Source organism: Ursus americanus, chromosome 14, assembly GCF_024610735.1.
Source record: "Ursus americanus isolate L20-20 chromosome 14, mUrsAme1.1.p, whole genome shotgun sequence".
In the NCBI taxonomy this organism is placed as follows: Eukaryota; Metazoa; Chordata; class Mammalia; order Carnivora; family Ursidae; genus Ursus; species Ursus americanus.
The window spans coordinates 4,364,979-4,380,535 of record NC_142140.1 but is presented as its reverse complement, the minus strand read 5'-3'; the positions used below and the strand labels follow the sequence as shown (position 1 = coordinate 4,380,535).

At 54.4% G+C, this 15,557-nt stretch overlaps 1 long non-coding RNA gene across 1 annotated transcript; it reads right to left on the bottom strand.

Moving 5' to 3' along the window:
* Nucleotides 1-8,048: 8,048 nt before the first annotated feature.
* LOC148108900 (uncharacterized) lies at nt 8,049-12,029 on the bottom strand. The gene is made up of 2 exons (XR_015726589.1): nt 11,417-12,029; nt 8,049-10,311 (listed from the first exon to the last, which is right to left on the bottom strand). It is a non-coding gene; the product is annotated as an uncharacterized LOC148108900 (long non-coding RNA).
* Nucleotides 12,030-15,557: the final 3,528 nt, after the last annotated feature.

Below are 15,557 nucleotides of genomic sequence, written 5' to 3'. Positions count from 1 at the left end.
GCCTCAGCGAGGGGGATTTCAGTGCCTCTGGAGGCAGCAAGCTCCTTAGCCGTTTAAAACCTCCTGCCACCCATGATTCACACTGGCTGCTGTGCCCCCTTCCCCAAAGACAGGAGGACCCAGACCGACAGGCAGAGATTCCAAAAGACAAGAAAGATGCAAGGTTAAAGTCACCCTAATCTGGAAAACAGAAACAAGATGTTTTAAGCTCTCTGTAGGACCAGCCAGGGAACCAAGAAAGAGCACGCGAAGTCACTGAGTGGACGAGGAGAGACACGTGTGGACAAAAGGAGAAGGGGTCCAGCGGAGAGCTAGGGAGCCGAGGAGAAGAGAGAGCGAGGGAGCAAGGCAGGGTCAGGAGGAGATGGGCACGTGTGCTTGGAAGGAGCTGACCTCTCTTCATTCTCATTACGGACATTGTTCGTGCATCAACAGTGCTTACCAGACACCTGTGGTTTGGGATAGAGAGGGGAACCCTACAGACAAAAATCTCTGCTCCTGTGCAACTTAGATGTTGGTGGTGAAGACAGAACATAAATAAGTGAGCAAAGAAAGTGAGAGAAGTTAGTAAATGACAATGCAGAAAATTAAGCCAAGGTGAGATAGTAGAAAGCTCTGGGGTCTACTTACCTCGAGGAGGTGACATGCGTGCTGAGACCTGACCAGCTAAAAGGAGCCAGTCATGGGAAGATGAGGGAAGAGCATCCTGGGCAGAGGGACAGCAAGTGCAAAGGCCCTGGGGTAGATACAGGCCTGGCATGTTCAAGGAAGAGCAAGGAGTGGAGTCTCCTGGGGGAGAACGCCAGGGGCCAAGATGAGACTGGTAGGTGGGGAGTCAGACACGCAGGAATTTAAAAATCAGGATATGGAATCTGAATTTTGCCCTTAGTACATAGGATTTCAAAGAAAACACCACATTCTAGCGTTCAAGGGGCCTGGATACCTTAAAGTACTGTTGAGCTAGACATCAAGCCTTTCTAGAGCCCTCGCTGCGAGCTAGGCTCCGGGATAGGGCTTTTCATAGCCATTTTCCATTTGATTCTTAAATGGTGGTGGAGACACCTGATTTCCATCTTCCAGCTGATCCCATTGACGGCCAGTAAGGTGAAATGCTTCATCCCACGTCACGAGCTAGGAAGTGGCTGAGCCCAAGCCTGGCTCCTGTTCTACCCGCACGGCTTCCCAGCGCTTTCTAAAATGGGTGTGGATTCTTTAAAGTTAATAAAGTGCTTTTATCTGCCCCTTATCTCCTGTGCTGTTACGGAGTGTTATCACCTCTTTGCAATGGCCTGGGAAATGTCTCCGAGACCTTGAATAAGCAGTCCCAGCTCTGCAGCTGCTTCTCGTTGAACCGGATCCCTGTGACTCGAACTCAGTTGGGTCCAGCCGGGGTCAGGTTGCTGCTGGCCCGAACCCTGTCTCTGCACAAATCTGCAAAAGGCTCCCTTTGCTCGAGACGGTTGACTTCCAGCTTCCAGAAAAGTATCGTAATAACCGTTCTGTTAGAGCGTCTTGTGAGGCCATCTGTGAACAATGAGCCTCCTACGTGAATCTGTGCTATGGGCCACGTGAGAGGTGCTCACTAGGGTGCCGTGCCCTCGTGCGGGGTACGCCTGAGTGACGTACTGATTTGCTGTGCCCTGAATAAAATATTTAGAACGGCGAAGCTATGAGCCCCAGCAGAAAGGAGATCTGTTTGCAAGCGGCCACACCAGACCGCACATGAGCACCACCTGTACCCCAGGGGTGACCACGACTGGCCAGGCTTTCCTAGAACTTCCTAGCCCTTCAGGACAGTGGGTTCCGGTCCACTGCCTCATCACCGTGCTGCCCACCCCGGGTCAGCCCTCCCTCCTCCCCATCTCCATTGCCTACGCATAGGCTCCTGGGTGTGAAATGTCCCGGGCCGCGCTGGCTCCCGCGCAAGTTCTCTTGGCACTGTGAGACGAGGCTCCTGCCCTGTCCCCCTGCAGAGAAACTCCCGCCTCGTCCTGGGCACCCAGGGGCTCCAGCACTCCCCGGACACACTTCCCCCGTGTCCAGCACCACCTCCGAATGACGGGGGCTCATCTTTGAAGTCTTCCAGCTCCTAAATTTAGAAGCATGGATTAAATCCAAATAAATGGAGAGTTATGTAACTTCATGTCCCTCTTTGCTGTCCCTCCCCTTGGAATAATCAGGCTTAATCAGCTAATGATGGGGCCCTGAATGCAGCCCCAATCCTCAGAGAAGCTATTAGGCTTATATAAGGAGTGACATTGGCCTGGTGTATTATGAGGCTTAAAAATACATCCCCCCTTTCTCTCTCCCCTTCCTCCCTCTCTCTCAATCTCTCCCTCACCCACACATTCTAACACACACACACACACACGCATGCTCACATACTCCCCCAAACATGTCCATCAAACACAGAAGCTGCTTAGCTAGTCTGGGATCGAATACATGCAAGCTGAGAGAAGGGTTTACTCATCAGGTGGTTTAAATTTATCACCTAAAAATAAATCACCTCAATCCCTAATGACAGCTACTCCAGGAAAAAAGGGAGCATTTAGCCATAGAATCGTAGACTGGGCGAGGCAAAAGGGAGGCTCAGGCAGGGAGATTTGAGGACTTTCTTATCATCAGAAGTGTCCAGCAATAGAATGGCCAGCCTGAAGAAATAGTGAGCTCCCTGTCACTGGACGTGAGTAAGCGGAAGTTGGAATGACAGGTGAGGATTCCTGCACTGAGCACGGACTGAACGGTGACTGACTTTATACACGGTCGCTGTGTGCCAGGAATTGTGCCCTGCAGGCATCGTAACAGACGTGGCAAAGGGTTTCATCTCAAGTGCCATCTTATCTCTTGGGAGTGGCTGCCTGGAGCTTCTGGACACACGGAAGGATTCTGAGGCTCAGTGAGAAGCAATACCTTGATCAATTTGCAATGTTTTCTGCCGTGCAAAGGAGAAAACAGGTGTCTTGATTGATGAGCAATGTGGCTGGCTGCCCTGAGGGACAGGCACATGGGCCACTCCCTGACCCTGGAGGGACAGTCCACACCCACTCCTCACCGGCCCCCAGCGTTACTGGAAATGAGTAGCCCCACATCGTGATGGCCAAGCCTGTGCCATCTGTCCTCCTCGGATCCTGTGTTTGGTGCCGCACTGGTGCCCAACGGTCCTGGCCAGAGAGCACATTTATAGCAACACGGTGCAGGAAACCCCGAGGGGGCATAGGACCATGGCGAGGACTCAGCCAGTGCGACATGCCTCTTGGTCCAGCTTGCCACTGGAGCCGGCTTCTCAGCTTCACCTGCACCCGGCCAGCTCCCTGAGGCCATTAGCACCAGCCCATCTGACGCGGTTTCAAGGCAGCCCCCGGTTGCAGGTGGAAATTGCCCCTTCCCAATCACGTGACCCCCCCCCCCCCCAGGCACCCATCCCTCCGGTCTTCAGACTGCTGGTGCCGGGCAGACACCATCCGTACTCTGCTCCTCTCTCCGCAGGCACTTCTCCACAACTCCTCCTTCCCTCCTCATTAATCACCTATCCTTCCTGTCCTGGGAGCCTCTCCCTCCAGTCCTAACGTTGAGCTTCTGTCCCTACCACTTGTTCTCAGGGGGGGCATTGTTTACACTAATTCTTCTGGGAAGCAAAGCCACCATGAGAACAGAGTCAGATGGAGCCATGCGCAGACCCCAGAGTGTGGGGATGGTCCCGGTTCCAACCATCCACTCTCTCCTTTTGTGAAGATGGGGACTGGGGCAGTAAAGGCAGGGCACACACAGTAAGGCCGCTCAGGACCTTGGCCAGGACCTCAGAGTTGCGTAAGCCAGGGGGCGTGGCCACTTGTGTGTTCCCTGCAGATGGCGTCCTGGGGACCGTGCAGGCAGGGGCAGGGGCCCTGGCTGTGGAGGCTGGGAATGAAGACCAGCGTCTCCTCCCCTGCTGACATTTCACCTTGGATCCTCTTCAAAGGGGCAGAGTTTTACTGACGCTACAGAAGTGCCCCCACCTTTTAGATAAAACCCAAGGCTCCCCAACCCAAAGAGATAAGTCAGCAGGGGGAAGTTTCTGGTTTCAAAAGGTGGACCCTGAACCCCTGCTTCTGGAGTGGACTTGAGCCTTTCTTCACGGCTTATTAACTGGGAGCTGCCCGAAAAATCGCCGAGACCAGTTGCTTCGGTTGTTTCCAAATTCTTGGCATCAGGGCACGTTTTGCAAACAAATTCTTTCTTGGAACCATGTCGAGACGGGATGGGCCCGTGGACCTCCAAAACTGCATTCAAAATGCGCGCCTGAATTTTCCCTGGACGGAGGTCCGTAGTTATCTTGATTCTTCAAGGGCTACTTGCCCCTGGAAGGGTTAAGAGGACCTGGAAACGCCCGCTGACAGTCTAGGATACTGTGATTGTCGCTTCTATTTTTGTCACCTGTTTGCCTTTCTAGCTCCGTGTTGCTCCAGCTGGCATTTAAACGAGTTTGCGTTTGTAGAGCCCACACCAACTGGTGCCGTGGAGCTGGGGGAGGGGTGAGGACGAGGGCCCCACACCAACAGATGGGAGGGGAGTGCCCACTGGAGATGAAAACGTGGTCCCAGATCATCAGGAGCTCTGGGAGCATCTGCAGTGTTTTGAAGGGGAAAGCAGGGCGCCACAGAAAGAACAAGGATGTAGGTGGGGACAGCCCCCTTCCAGTCCCTGCCTCTGAAACGTTGTGTGACCTTGGACGAGACCCTGCCTCTCTGTTCTCAGTGTACCCCAAGGAGCCGTGTTTTCTGAAATGTGAAGGTTGGGTTACACGACCTGGCCCGCAGTCACATCAGCTCCCACGTGGAGAAAGTGATTCTTTCTGATTCCCTTTGGACCCATCTTTCTGATCCCGACCAGGGAGGAAGGCTCAGTGCAGTGCTGGGCGTCTTTGTCACCTCGCTGCCCCCTGTGGGCCCCCCGGCCGACGTGGCACCCGGGGCAGGCTGCAGTGTGGGGCTGGACCGTAACGCACTTAGTTTTCTGGGTATTGTTGTACTCTGTTTACGCACAGTGATACCCGTGTCCTTTCCAGCAGGGAGACGAATGAAGTCTTCTCAAGGTTTCAGTGGCTTTAAGTAAAGAATGAATGTGTGTCAGTTTAACACAAAATATTAAGAAAAGGAGGGATGTGGATATGATGAAATTGTGGAGTCAGGGTGAGAATGCCCAGAGCTGGGGAAGACTGGGCAAGCAGATCTGCTGGGTTCGGAGAAGTGCTGTCAGGCTGGACGGCAGCCACCCTGAAGCCTGGAGGGAGTCCTGCGGGCTCAGACTGTGCCAGCAACTTCCAGAGCAGGGGTGGGGGCGGGGGGCTCTGAGCAAAGGCCTAGGGTGCAACAAGGAGCCAAGTGTCCTTCAGGTGAGTATCTCAAACTGGGGTGCGTATATCTTTTGGGGTACCAGGATCTGGTCTGTGGAGTTTGTGAAGGCTGAAGGTTGAGGACAGTGAAAACCAACTCCTGCAGTTTAAGACGTTACCCTTTTACAAACCCTGCGGTTTTATTGTGGCAGAGAATGGAATTTTCACAGCCACTTTGGGCAGGGTCCCTGGGCCCCAGAATTGTTTGTTCCTCTTTCACCTGAGAGGTCCAACCTCAAGCAGTGGCTAAGAGTGGTTCGAGCCCTTGTCGCCCGTGTGAACTTCGGGATCTTGCCTGTCCTGGCGAGGACTCGGGCTTGCAAGCAATAGAGACGAGCTCAGCTGACTTCTGCCAAAGATACGGGGGCCTTATTGGGAGCCTAGGAGGTCACGCTTGGAGTCAAAGTCTCAAAATCCACAGGGCTCAGATAAGGGGAGGAGAGGAGCAAGGACCGGCAGACGCGGTCTTCAAGGTGAAGACACATCACAGGATTCAAGAGCCAAAGTCCCAGGGGAAGGGTACCCCACTGGCCAAGCCTGCATCATGCGCCCCTTAGTCTGAGGGGAGCAGGGCACCCTGACAGACAGTCTTGACCTGACTGCCAACGCTGAGAGCCGGAAGGTTCCGGACAGGGACATTGGGGTGTTCCTCCCAGGAAAGGGGCAGAGAACGCTAGGCAGGTGAGGAAAGCAAACGGCCACCGTGTCACTTCACCTCCCTGTGCCTCAGTTTTGCCCTCTGGAAACCGGGCTGAGAATGGTCTGGCCTTTTGAGGGCAACTGAGGGGATTCTATGATGTCACCCATGTAAGGGCCTGGCTCTCGGTAACTAACACTTCATAAATGTCAGTGATTGGGGTTTTTATTGTTTGTTATAAAAGGACACAAAAACAAGCCACTGCTGGCCGGATGTGAGCCTAACAGATGCCACATGCTCCTTTTGGTTACAGCCACGGAGGCTTTGGAGCTGGCAGATGTGGGTTCAAATCCTGACTCTGCCACCGAGTAGCTGTGAGGCCCCAGGCTAGTGACCTCGGCCCCACTGGTCATAGCTGGCTGCCAGCTGCTCCCTGGCACAAAGCCCAGTGTCTAGAGGGCAGATGGCAGCACAGCCAGGCCCAGGGGCTCAGGGGCAGGTGGGTGCCTTCCCTTGGAGGCTGTGGTGGAGAGGCTGCATTCCTGCCCCTGGAGTGAGGCCGGCCCCCCACACCGGCAGCAGCCGTGTGGTGCAGGAACAGCCCCTGCCGGCACCACAGCCCCGTGCCAGGGACTGGTTCTCCTGGCTAGCTCTGACCATAGGCCCGAATCTCCGGGGCCCCAAGGCCAATGACTGAGCCGGGGCTGCCAGTCTTCTGCTCCTAGTGGGCATGGAGGCCAGTGCAGGGGGAAGGAGCCCCGTCTCAGCCGCTCTGCACACAAGCAACCACTACGGAGCGCCTACCGCTGTCTCCACGGCTTTATCCTGCCAGCGTGACTCTGGGGCCAGACTGCTGTGCCGCAGCTTATGGTTCATGTGACCTTGAGCAAGTCACGTCACCTCTCTGTGCCTTGCTTACTGTTCTCCTCTGTAACGTGGGGAAATGACAGTTCCTTCCTCGCGCTGTGGTTACGAGAATTAGATGAGATAAAATGTGTCAAGCACTTAGAAAAGGGCCTGGCAGTAGAAACACACGTACAGGTGTTAGCTAGCATCACTGTCATCGTCACCACCCTCACTTCCAGCACCCTTGACAGGTGGGTGTGGCCCTTTGGGGCTCTGGGGTAAGTTTTTTTTTCTTTAGTAATCTCTACACCGAAGGTGGGGCTCGAACTCATGACCCCGATATCAAGAGTCACATGCTCCATGGTCTGAGCCAGCCAGGCGCCCCTGAGATAACGTTAAAGGAGGCAAAGACATATGTGGCTTCGAGAATCCTAATTTTTTTTTCTCTTGAGCTCTCTGGAAGCTAGAGTATGTGTGAGAATGACAGCTAGCATATGGGCGCCTGCTCTCTGCACGGAGTGCTTGGGTTCAGTCCTATGAGAGAGGTACTGTTATTATTGTGCCTGCATGTCATGGAAGGAAGCTGAGGCACAGAGAGAGTGAGTAACCCATTTCCCATGTACACCCACAGGGCTCAGGCGTGCATGCAATGAGGCCAAGCCTGGCCATCCTGGGAGGAAAAAAGAATTCATAGGCAGGATGACAGGTGGCTCATGGAATCTTCAGAAAGGCAGAAGGAGGAGGCTCAGAAACACAGGTAAGAGCCAGGAGAGGACGGGTGGAAAGGGTACCTCCGAGGGCATGAGCTGGGAATGCTGATGGGAACTGGATCTTGGCCGCTGCTGGACCATCGTGGCCACCACCACCTCCACGAGTCATTGCTCCATTGCCCCTGCATTTTTGCACCTGTCATAAAATATTCCAAGTCCCATGGCTCAGGGGCCTGTGATCTGGGCTGCCAGGAAGGAAAGAAAGGGAGTATCTTGCCCTTCGGCTTTCCAGACGGGAGGTGGGCTCTTCCTTCCCCCCAGACTCCATTGGTGAGGGGATGGGTTCACAATAGGAAGGGGGTTCAGGTAGAGGGGAGCCAGGCAGACAGGTAAGGGGATTGCTAGGCTCTCCGAACAGCCATCTATCTAGGCATCGGTCAGAGATGCCGGAAAATGCCAGGTAACAAACCACCCCAAAACTTGGTGGCTTGAAACAAGAGTCATTTATTCTCATGGATCCGTGGGTCTGCTGGTGTTCAGGCTGGGCTGGGTTCTGCAGGGTGGTCTGCCTCAGACCACAGTGGCTAGGGTGGCTCTGCTTGTACCGTGGGGCGGCCGGGACAACTCTGCCTCTTGTGACTCTCATTCTCCCTGGACTAGTGGGCTAGCTGGACCTGTTCTCATGGTGGCCGCAAAGACACAAGCAGGCAGATGAAAGAAAGCACACAAGGTCCCTTATGGTCCAAGCCCAGAATTGGCACATGATCACTTCTGCTCCCTTCTACTGGCCAAATAAGTCACATGCTCAAGTCCAAAGTCAAGGGCAGGAAAGTGTTCTCCATCCTAGATGAGACCTTCCATCCACGCATGGGTGCTGAAGGAGTGGGCTCAATGATTCATTCTGCTGAGAGGTCATTTCTACCTTCTCCAATGCTCCTGGCCCCTCTGCTCTCGGGCCCTGAGCACTGAGGACTCTTGCACGTGTCATCTGGTGCCAGTGGCGTCTGCTGGGCCCTCCCGCCCATATGTGTGTCACCTTACTAATGAGATGCAGAGCACGGCACGCCCGGTGGCTCAGTCGGTGAAGTGTCTGCCTTCAGCTCAGGTTATGATCCCAGAGTCCTGGGATCGAGTCCCACATCGGGCTCCCTGCTCAGTGGGGAGCCTGCTTCTCCCTCTGCCGCTCCCCCTGCTTGTGCTCTCTCTGTCAAATAAATCAATAAAATCTTAAAAAAGAAAGAGATGCAGAGCACGAAGACGGAAGGAAACTGAGTCCTTGAGGACATCCTTGAAATGCAGAGCCAGCTCTGAAGCGGCATCTGAGCTTCTCATTCCAGCCACTCCTGGGGGGATGCTGTGTTCCTTGCAGCCCGTAGCACGTCAGGCATTGGGCTCTTAAAAAGGAGTGAGATGGTACCAACAGCTCACCCTTTTGGAGCATTTTCAAGGCAACACCACATGCCCAAGGTCGCACAATGAACACATGGCCAAGTTCGGATTTGCTCAGAGGCTGGCCCTGAGACGCACTCTAACCCACACCCGCATACACAGAGCGTGAAAAGTGCTCGGCAGATGGCCACGTGAAAACGCCAACCAGTGACTCCGTGCCTTTTAGAGTCACAGAGTATTTCAAGTATCTGACTTTAAAATCTAAAATCTTGGAGCCCCCACCCCTAACCCCAGGGCACAGGCCCACCCAATTTTGCATCCAATTCCAAGGGGTTTGTGGAGTAACTCTTGTCATTACTATCCAAGGGAACGTGACGCAAGGTGCCTGGCGCTGAAGGTCACTACCAGAGCCTTGCCTTCCTTCCTGCTTCCCTGCTTGGGGTGGCCCCACCCGGTCCTAACCCACTGCCTCTCGTGCCCTGAGGGTGACCTGGCGTGGGGGAGGATCTGCATCTCTTCCCCAAGGATGTAGGAAACGCTCGTACCTGGTACCTAAGCTTTTGTATGGGTTTGGGGTGGGAGGAGAAGGTTGAGGTGAAAGTGAGCAGAGAAAGGTTTCTTAAAATCCAGAGTTTCCCTGGGCCCGGCACTGGGAAGCCATTTGAAAGGAGTGCTTTTGGCGTCACGCAGGGATGGCACAGGATTTCCATCTCTGGAGGCAACGACGCACACCTGAGAGAGGTCCGCTGGACACCTGTTGTAAAGGACCCAAGGCTGGGTCTAAGGCAGCGGGACCGGTTAGAAAAGCCTGCTCCGTGCTGGGCGTCTGTGGCCCATTGCGAAGTCACTGGTTCAGAGTACGAAGGCCCCGTTCCCGTTCTGGGTTTGCCAGCTGCTGACGTGTGGCCTCGGACGGTCTCCTGGCCTCTCTGGTCCCCTTTTCTCTGTTAAGTGAGGGGCAAGTTGGATGATCTCTCTAAAGTGCTCTGCGGCAAGGCCCCACCAGACTGCCAGCCTGTGGGTGACGCCCTCCGCGCGACAAGGCCTGCCTGGGACAGCCGCCTCGAGCCGCGTCGTGCCTGAGCTGGGTGTAGCCAGCTCGCCCGAGATCTCGCTGCAGAGCGATTCCTTCACGCATCTGGATCTTCTCCTAGTTCGACGGGCAGAGTGGTCTCACATCCCTAAGGACAGCTCGCGCTCTCAGGGTCCAGGCAGGGTCAGAGGACAGGCATACGTCCTCTGGACCAAAACATTTCCTGCAGTGGCATGTCAGGCTGCCTGCAAGTCGGTCATTGGCCATCCTGGGTAAAGGCGTGGACGGTCCCGACGCGGCAGACGTTTAGTAGCTGTTTGCCGACCTGCAGTGAATACAAAGGTCTGCATCCAAGAGGGGGAGTCTCAGGCCTGCGCTGCAGCTGAGCCTTCCCCGGCCCTGACAGCGCTCACAATTGTGCGTCCCCGCCAGTTCCGCCTTTACTGCCTGCCTTTCAGCCTTCAGACACAGTCAGCCCCTCACGACGCTCCGCTCCTTGGCCCCTTCCACATCCGCGCCAACGCCTCCAAACCCCACCTCGGGTCTTGCCATTCCCCGCTTAAAAACACCTGCCCCGTCCGCCCCCGTCGAGTGCGCTTGCTGCCTCCTTCCATGCCCTGTCCTGAGTGCCGGCCCACTGCTGAGCCCGCCGGAGGCTGGGACCCCACCCCCCGCCATGTAGGCGCTCAGCCTGTGAACTTGATTTCAAGGCCGCCCTCCCACCTGGAGCCAGTATCTCCCTCTGCATCACTCAGGCTTGACATTTAGAACGTGTGTCCCCAGAAGGCACGAGAGGCCTCATGAGCTCTGTGGCCCCCACACACCAATAGCCCCCACCCCGCCCCAGTTGCTAACACTGGACTAAGGGAACTCACCCTCACTGCACCCACCCAGGCTTCTCTGTTGCCCCTCAGGTCCGTCCCCAGGCTCAGACAGTCTTCCTTGCACAGTGTGCCTTCCTCATGATTTCCCGGGGAGCCCCACCTTAAGGGGAAGGCCGAACAGCTCTTGGGTAACGCTGGCTGGTCCTGACCTCCGGGCACAGATGGTTTCCCAGAACCTCGGGGTTGGGAAAAACTCCCAGATGTTCCCGGGCCATGGTTCCCATGGGACTTTCCTGAGCTGCTTGATAAATGCAGATTCCCAGCCCCCTCACAGCCCCGATGAGCCAACATCTCTGGGGCAGGGCCCAGGAATCGGCATTCAAGCCAGTGCCCCCAGGTGATGCGCGGCCGACCCATCAAGCTCAGACGTCTCCAAAGTCACTTCTGCAGCATGCTCCCGCACTTGCACACGTCTTGGTGATAGAGGGTGGGTGGTTACTCCAGGCAGCTACCCATCTCTGAACAGTGCTGGCAGCTCCTTCCCGGGAGCCACCCGCAGGGCCTTCCCACTCCGTGGGCCTGCTCATGGTGCCCGGGCCCACTTACCGCTCTCAGGGCCTAGGGCGCGCTCCTCCTCCGTCTGCTGTCCTTGCAGCTCAGCCACGTAGGCGTGGCCAAGGCCAGGTGGATGGGAGCTGGGGACATGTGAGAGGCGGGGGCCTGCGAAGCTGTCAGGAGTGTCCCCAGGGCCAGGCTTCACTTAGCCCAGAGAGACAGAAGCAGTTATACAGGAAACCAGGGTCTGCAGTGGGGAGAGATGGGGTGGGTGAGGATCAAAGTGGGGAGCTGGGGCGCCCGACCTCAAGGATGAGGGAAACAGCATGGCCGGGTCCCGGGCAGCTCCTGTAAGTCCTGACTCTCACTGCTTCAGTTGATAAACATTCACTGAGCTGTTCCGGCTCCCTCACCAGCTTGGGGCAACATCCCTGCCCAGTTCTCCGGCCTCATTTCCTCAAGGACTCGAGGACCTCAGTTAGCTCTGCCTTCCCAGAACCCGCTTCTGACTACAGTCCCCTCCACTCGCCCCCTGTTTTCCTCCCCGGAATCAGATTCTCTCTCAGGCCACGGTGGTTTAATAGCTCTCACTTCACTTCTAGCTTCAAAGGGGCCTTTGAGACCTAGGTCCAGCCAGTGAGAATATCACATCCTTCCAGCCACAGTGATTGGTTCAAGGATGGGCATGTGACCCAAGCCTGGCCAATGAGAAACTTCCCAGGCCATTTGCTTGGCCAGGGCTGCTGTGGAGAGTTGTCCAGGTTGTGCACTGGGCAAATGCACTCAGCTGAGGTGAGTGGAAGGCAAAATTTGTTGCTACGTTTTTCTTGTTAAGCCCCTTGCCTGGTGTAGGACTGTGCCTGCTCTTTTTTTTTTTTTTTTTTTTTTTTTTTGTGGTTTTCACCTAGCTGTCGTGTGGGCTATCAGAGGACTTAGTTAAGTGTTCAGGAAAAAAGCTGTCACTTTCCTTGAGGGCTGCATCAGGGTAGGATATCAGCCTGGAGTTGCTGGGGCTGGGTTTGCCATCTCAAGGGGAGAGCTTACGCACAAAGCCATTATCTAGGAAAGAAGAGCTGAGAAAGGAAGAAAGAGAGAGACTCTTGGTGACATTTTCTTTTAATTGCCTGGAACCAGCTGGACCTAAAATCCGAATTAGCCTTGGATTTTGTTGCTGTTGTTGTTCAATTACGAGGATCCATAAATTCTTTTTGAACCATTGAGACCAATTTGTGTTCATTTGAGTTGATTTTCTCTCACTTAAATACAAGGAGATATAGGAGGACAGAGACCATTCTGGTCCAGCATCTCATTACACAGAAAACCCCAGCCCCCCCAAACTGAGAGGGGTAGGGATTTGCGGAAGCTCACCTAGCAAGGCTGTGGCAGAGCCAGACCCCAAATCCGCATTTCCCTCCCAGTTTTAGCTCCAGTGAACACGCTGTACAGCTTTAAGGCATAAAGCATACTAACTTGACTGACGTGTATTACGAAATGACCACCCTAAGTTTGCTTAACATCCGTCACCTCGTAGAGTCACAGAAAGAACGAAAGAAAGAGTATGTTTCCTTGTGGGCAGCTTTAGGATTTACTCTCCTAGCACCTTTCAAGCACAGCACACAGCCGGGTCAACTAGAGTCCCCACGCCGTGCGTTACATGCCCTGCTGATTTCTCTTATAACTGGAACTGCGGACCTTTGGACCGTCTTCGTCCAGTTCCTCCTTCCCCCAGCCCCTGCCTCTGGTAACCATAAGTATGAGCTCTTTTCAGTGAGTTTGGTTAGGGTTTTTCATTTTATTTTGTTTTATTTTATTTTGTTTTGTTTTATTTTAGATTCCACATATAAGCGAGATCATGCACTATTTGTCTTTCTCTTCTGTCTGACTTATTTGTCTCAGCATACCGCCCTTACGTGTGCACCCGTGTGGTCACAAATGGCAGGGTTTCATTCTTCTTTATGACTAAATAGTATTCGTGTGTGTGTGTGTGTGTGTGTGTGTCACGTTGTCTTTATCCATTCATCTGTTGATGGACATTTAGGTTGTTTCCAGGTCTCGCCCATTGTAAATACTGCGGCAGTAAGCGTGGGGGTGCAGATGTCTCTGAGATGGTGCTCTGGTTGCCTTTGGATATATAAATCCACATCTTCTAACTTGGACCCTCCAGTGTGCCCACAATCTTCAACGTGTCCCCTAGGGTCCCTTGGGAGCAGCCACAGCAGAAGGCAGGGTGGGCTGGGGGTAGAGGTGGAACAGACTCCATCTCAGTGCCACCCAGAGCAGTTCTGCTTTAGTTGAAAGCAATGGTTTCCACCAACCCCTGCTTTAGAAGACACACACACACACACACACACACACACACACACACACACACACAGAGCACAGTCCGCCAACTACTGAGATGCACCACAGTGCTTCTCAGGGTTGGGCCTGGTGGAAACCAAGCGTGAGACCCTCAGGCCACAGGATGTACTGGGAGAACAGCTGGTGCGGTGGCAGGAGCCCGAGGCTGCATTCCCAGAGGGTCAAGTCATTTCCCCACTTGGGGCTGCAGTGTTTTCCTCCTCTAGGAGTACTGATACTAACCTCCAGTGGCTGTGTGAAGCCTGTGGGCAGTCCCCGAGGCCGTCAAGCATTATGGGGCTGTAGGGAGAGGCCATCTTTCTCGTGGCCGGCTCAGGCAGCACCAATAGGGTCCATCCTTGACAGGGCAGGCTGTTTAGCCATCAGTGCTGGGCCTTCATCAGCCACACTTGGGGAAAAAAGGGCAGGACGGGAGTCCCTGTAATTGCTCATCAATGATTAATTTATCATAAGACCAGCGACTCCAGTGTGTTGGTATCATTTCTAATGGTTTCCACCAACTCCAGCTCCTCAGAAGCCTGATATTTAAAGGTGGGAGGGGATCCCGGGTCCCCACAGACAACCTCACATTTCAACACATAGTCCCCCTCGCCTCCTCTGCCAGGTCACTTAGACAGAGTTCTCCAAGTCCACGTGGCTCCATCCTCTCTTGGTCTGTGCGATTTCTCTGATGGCTCCTCCACTTTCTTCTGCTCAGGGCACAAACCTTGGCTCACCCTTGGCTCCTCTCGCTCATGATCCATATCCAATCTGTCAGCAAATCCTACTGGCTCCACCTTCAAAATATGTCCAGAGTGCAGCCATGTCTTTACCATCCCCGTTGGCATCGCCGTGCCGGAAGCCCCGTCATCTCTCGCATGGACAACTCAGTCACTTCACTGTGTCTTCATTTCTGTCTTGTTCCTCTATAAGTCAGGATAGGCTACGTTATGCGGTGGTAACAAGCAATCCCCTTATCTCAGTGCTGTAAACACAAGTGTTTATTTCTTGTTCCTGTCACATGTCCCTCTGGTGAGAAGCTCTCTTTCGTGTCCTCGCTATCTACCATCTGGGACCCAGGTTGGTGGAGCAGCCAGTCTAGGACCCGGCTCTCTCGAACACTGGCAGTCACTGCTGAAGGGGAAAGAGAGAGCCTGGCTTGAGAATACTCAACTATTCCGCCAGAAGGGATGACATCACTCTGCTCATGCTCCATTGACCACAGCAAGTCAGATGCCATGCCTGACTCTAAAGGGTCAGGGAAGAGCAACACTATGATAAGACGGACTGAAAACACCTGGTGAACAGCATTAAACACAGACACAAGCCCCCTCAGCCCCTCCTCCACACAGCAGCCGGAGCCATTCTGTTAAAGCATGAGGGACGTCGTGGGGCGCCTGGGTGGCGCAGTCGTTAAGCTTCTGCCTTCGGCTCAGGTCATGATCCCAGCATTCTGGGATCGAGCCCCGCATCGGGCTCCCTGCTCCACTGGGAGCCCGCTTCTCCCTCTCCCACTCCCCCTGTTTTGTTCCCTCTCTCGCTGGCTGTCTCTCTCTCTCTCTGTCAAATAAATAAATAAAATCTTAAAAAAAAAAAAAAGCATGAGGGAGGTCACGGGTCTCCTCTGCTGTGAAGCTCCTCTGGCCCGGCCTCCCTCGAGTAAGTATCAGAGTCCCCAGCATGAGCTACGAGGTCGGGAATAACATGTTCCCTGGGACCTCTGGGGGCTCACCTCCTTCTCCCTTCCCCTCGCTCATTTCTCTCTGCTCTGGTCTCCTTGCTCTTGCTCAAACCAACCAGGCACGCTCTTCCTTCGGAGTTTTTGCCCCTGCTCTGCCATCTGGAATGCTCA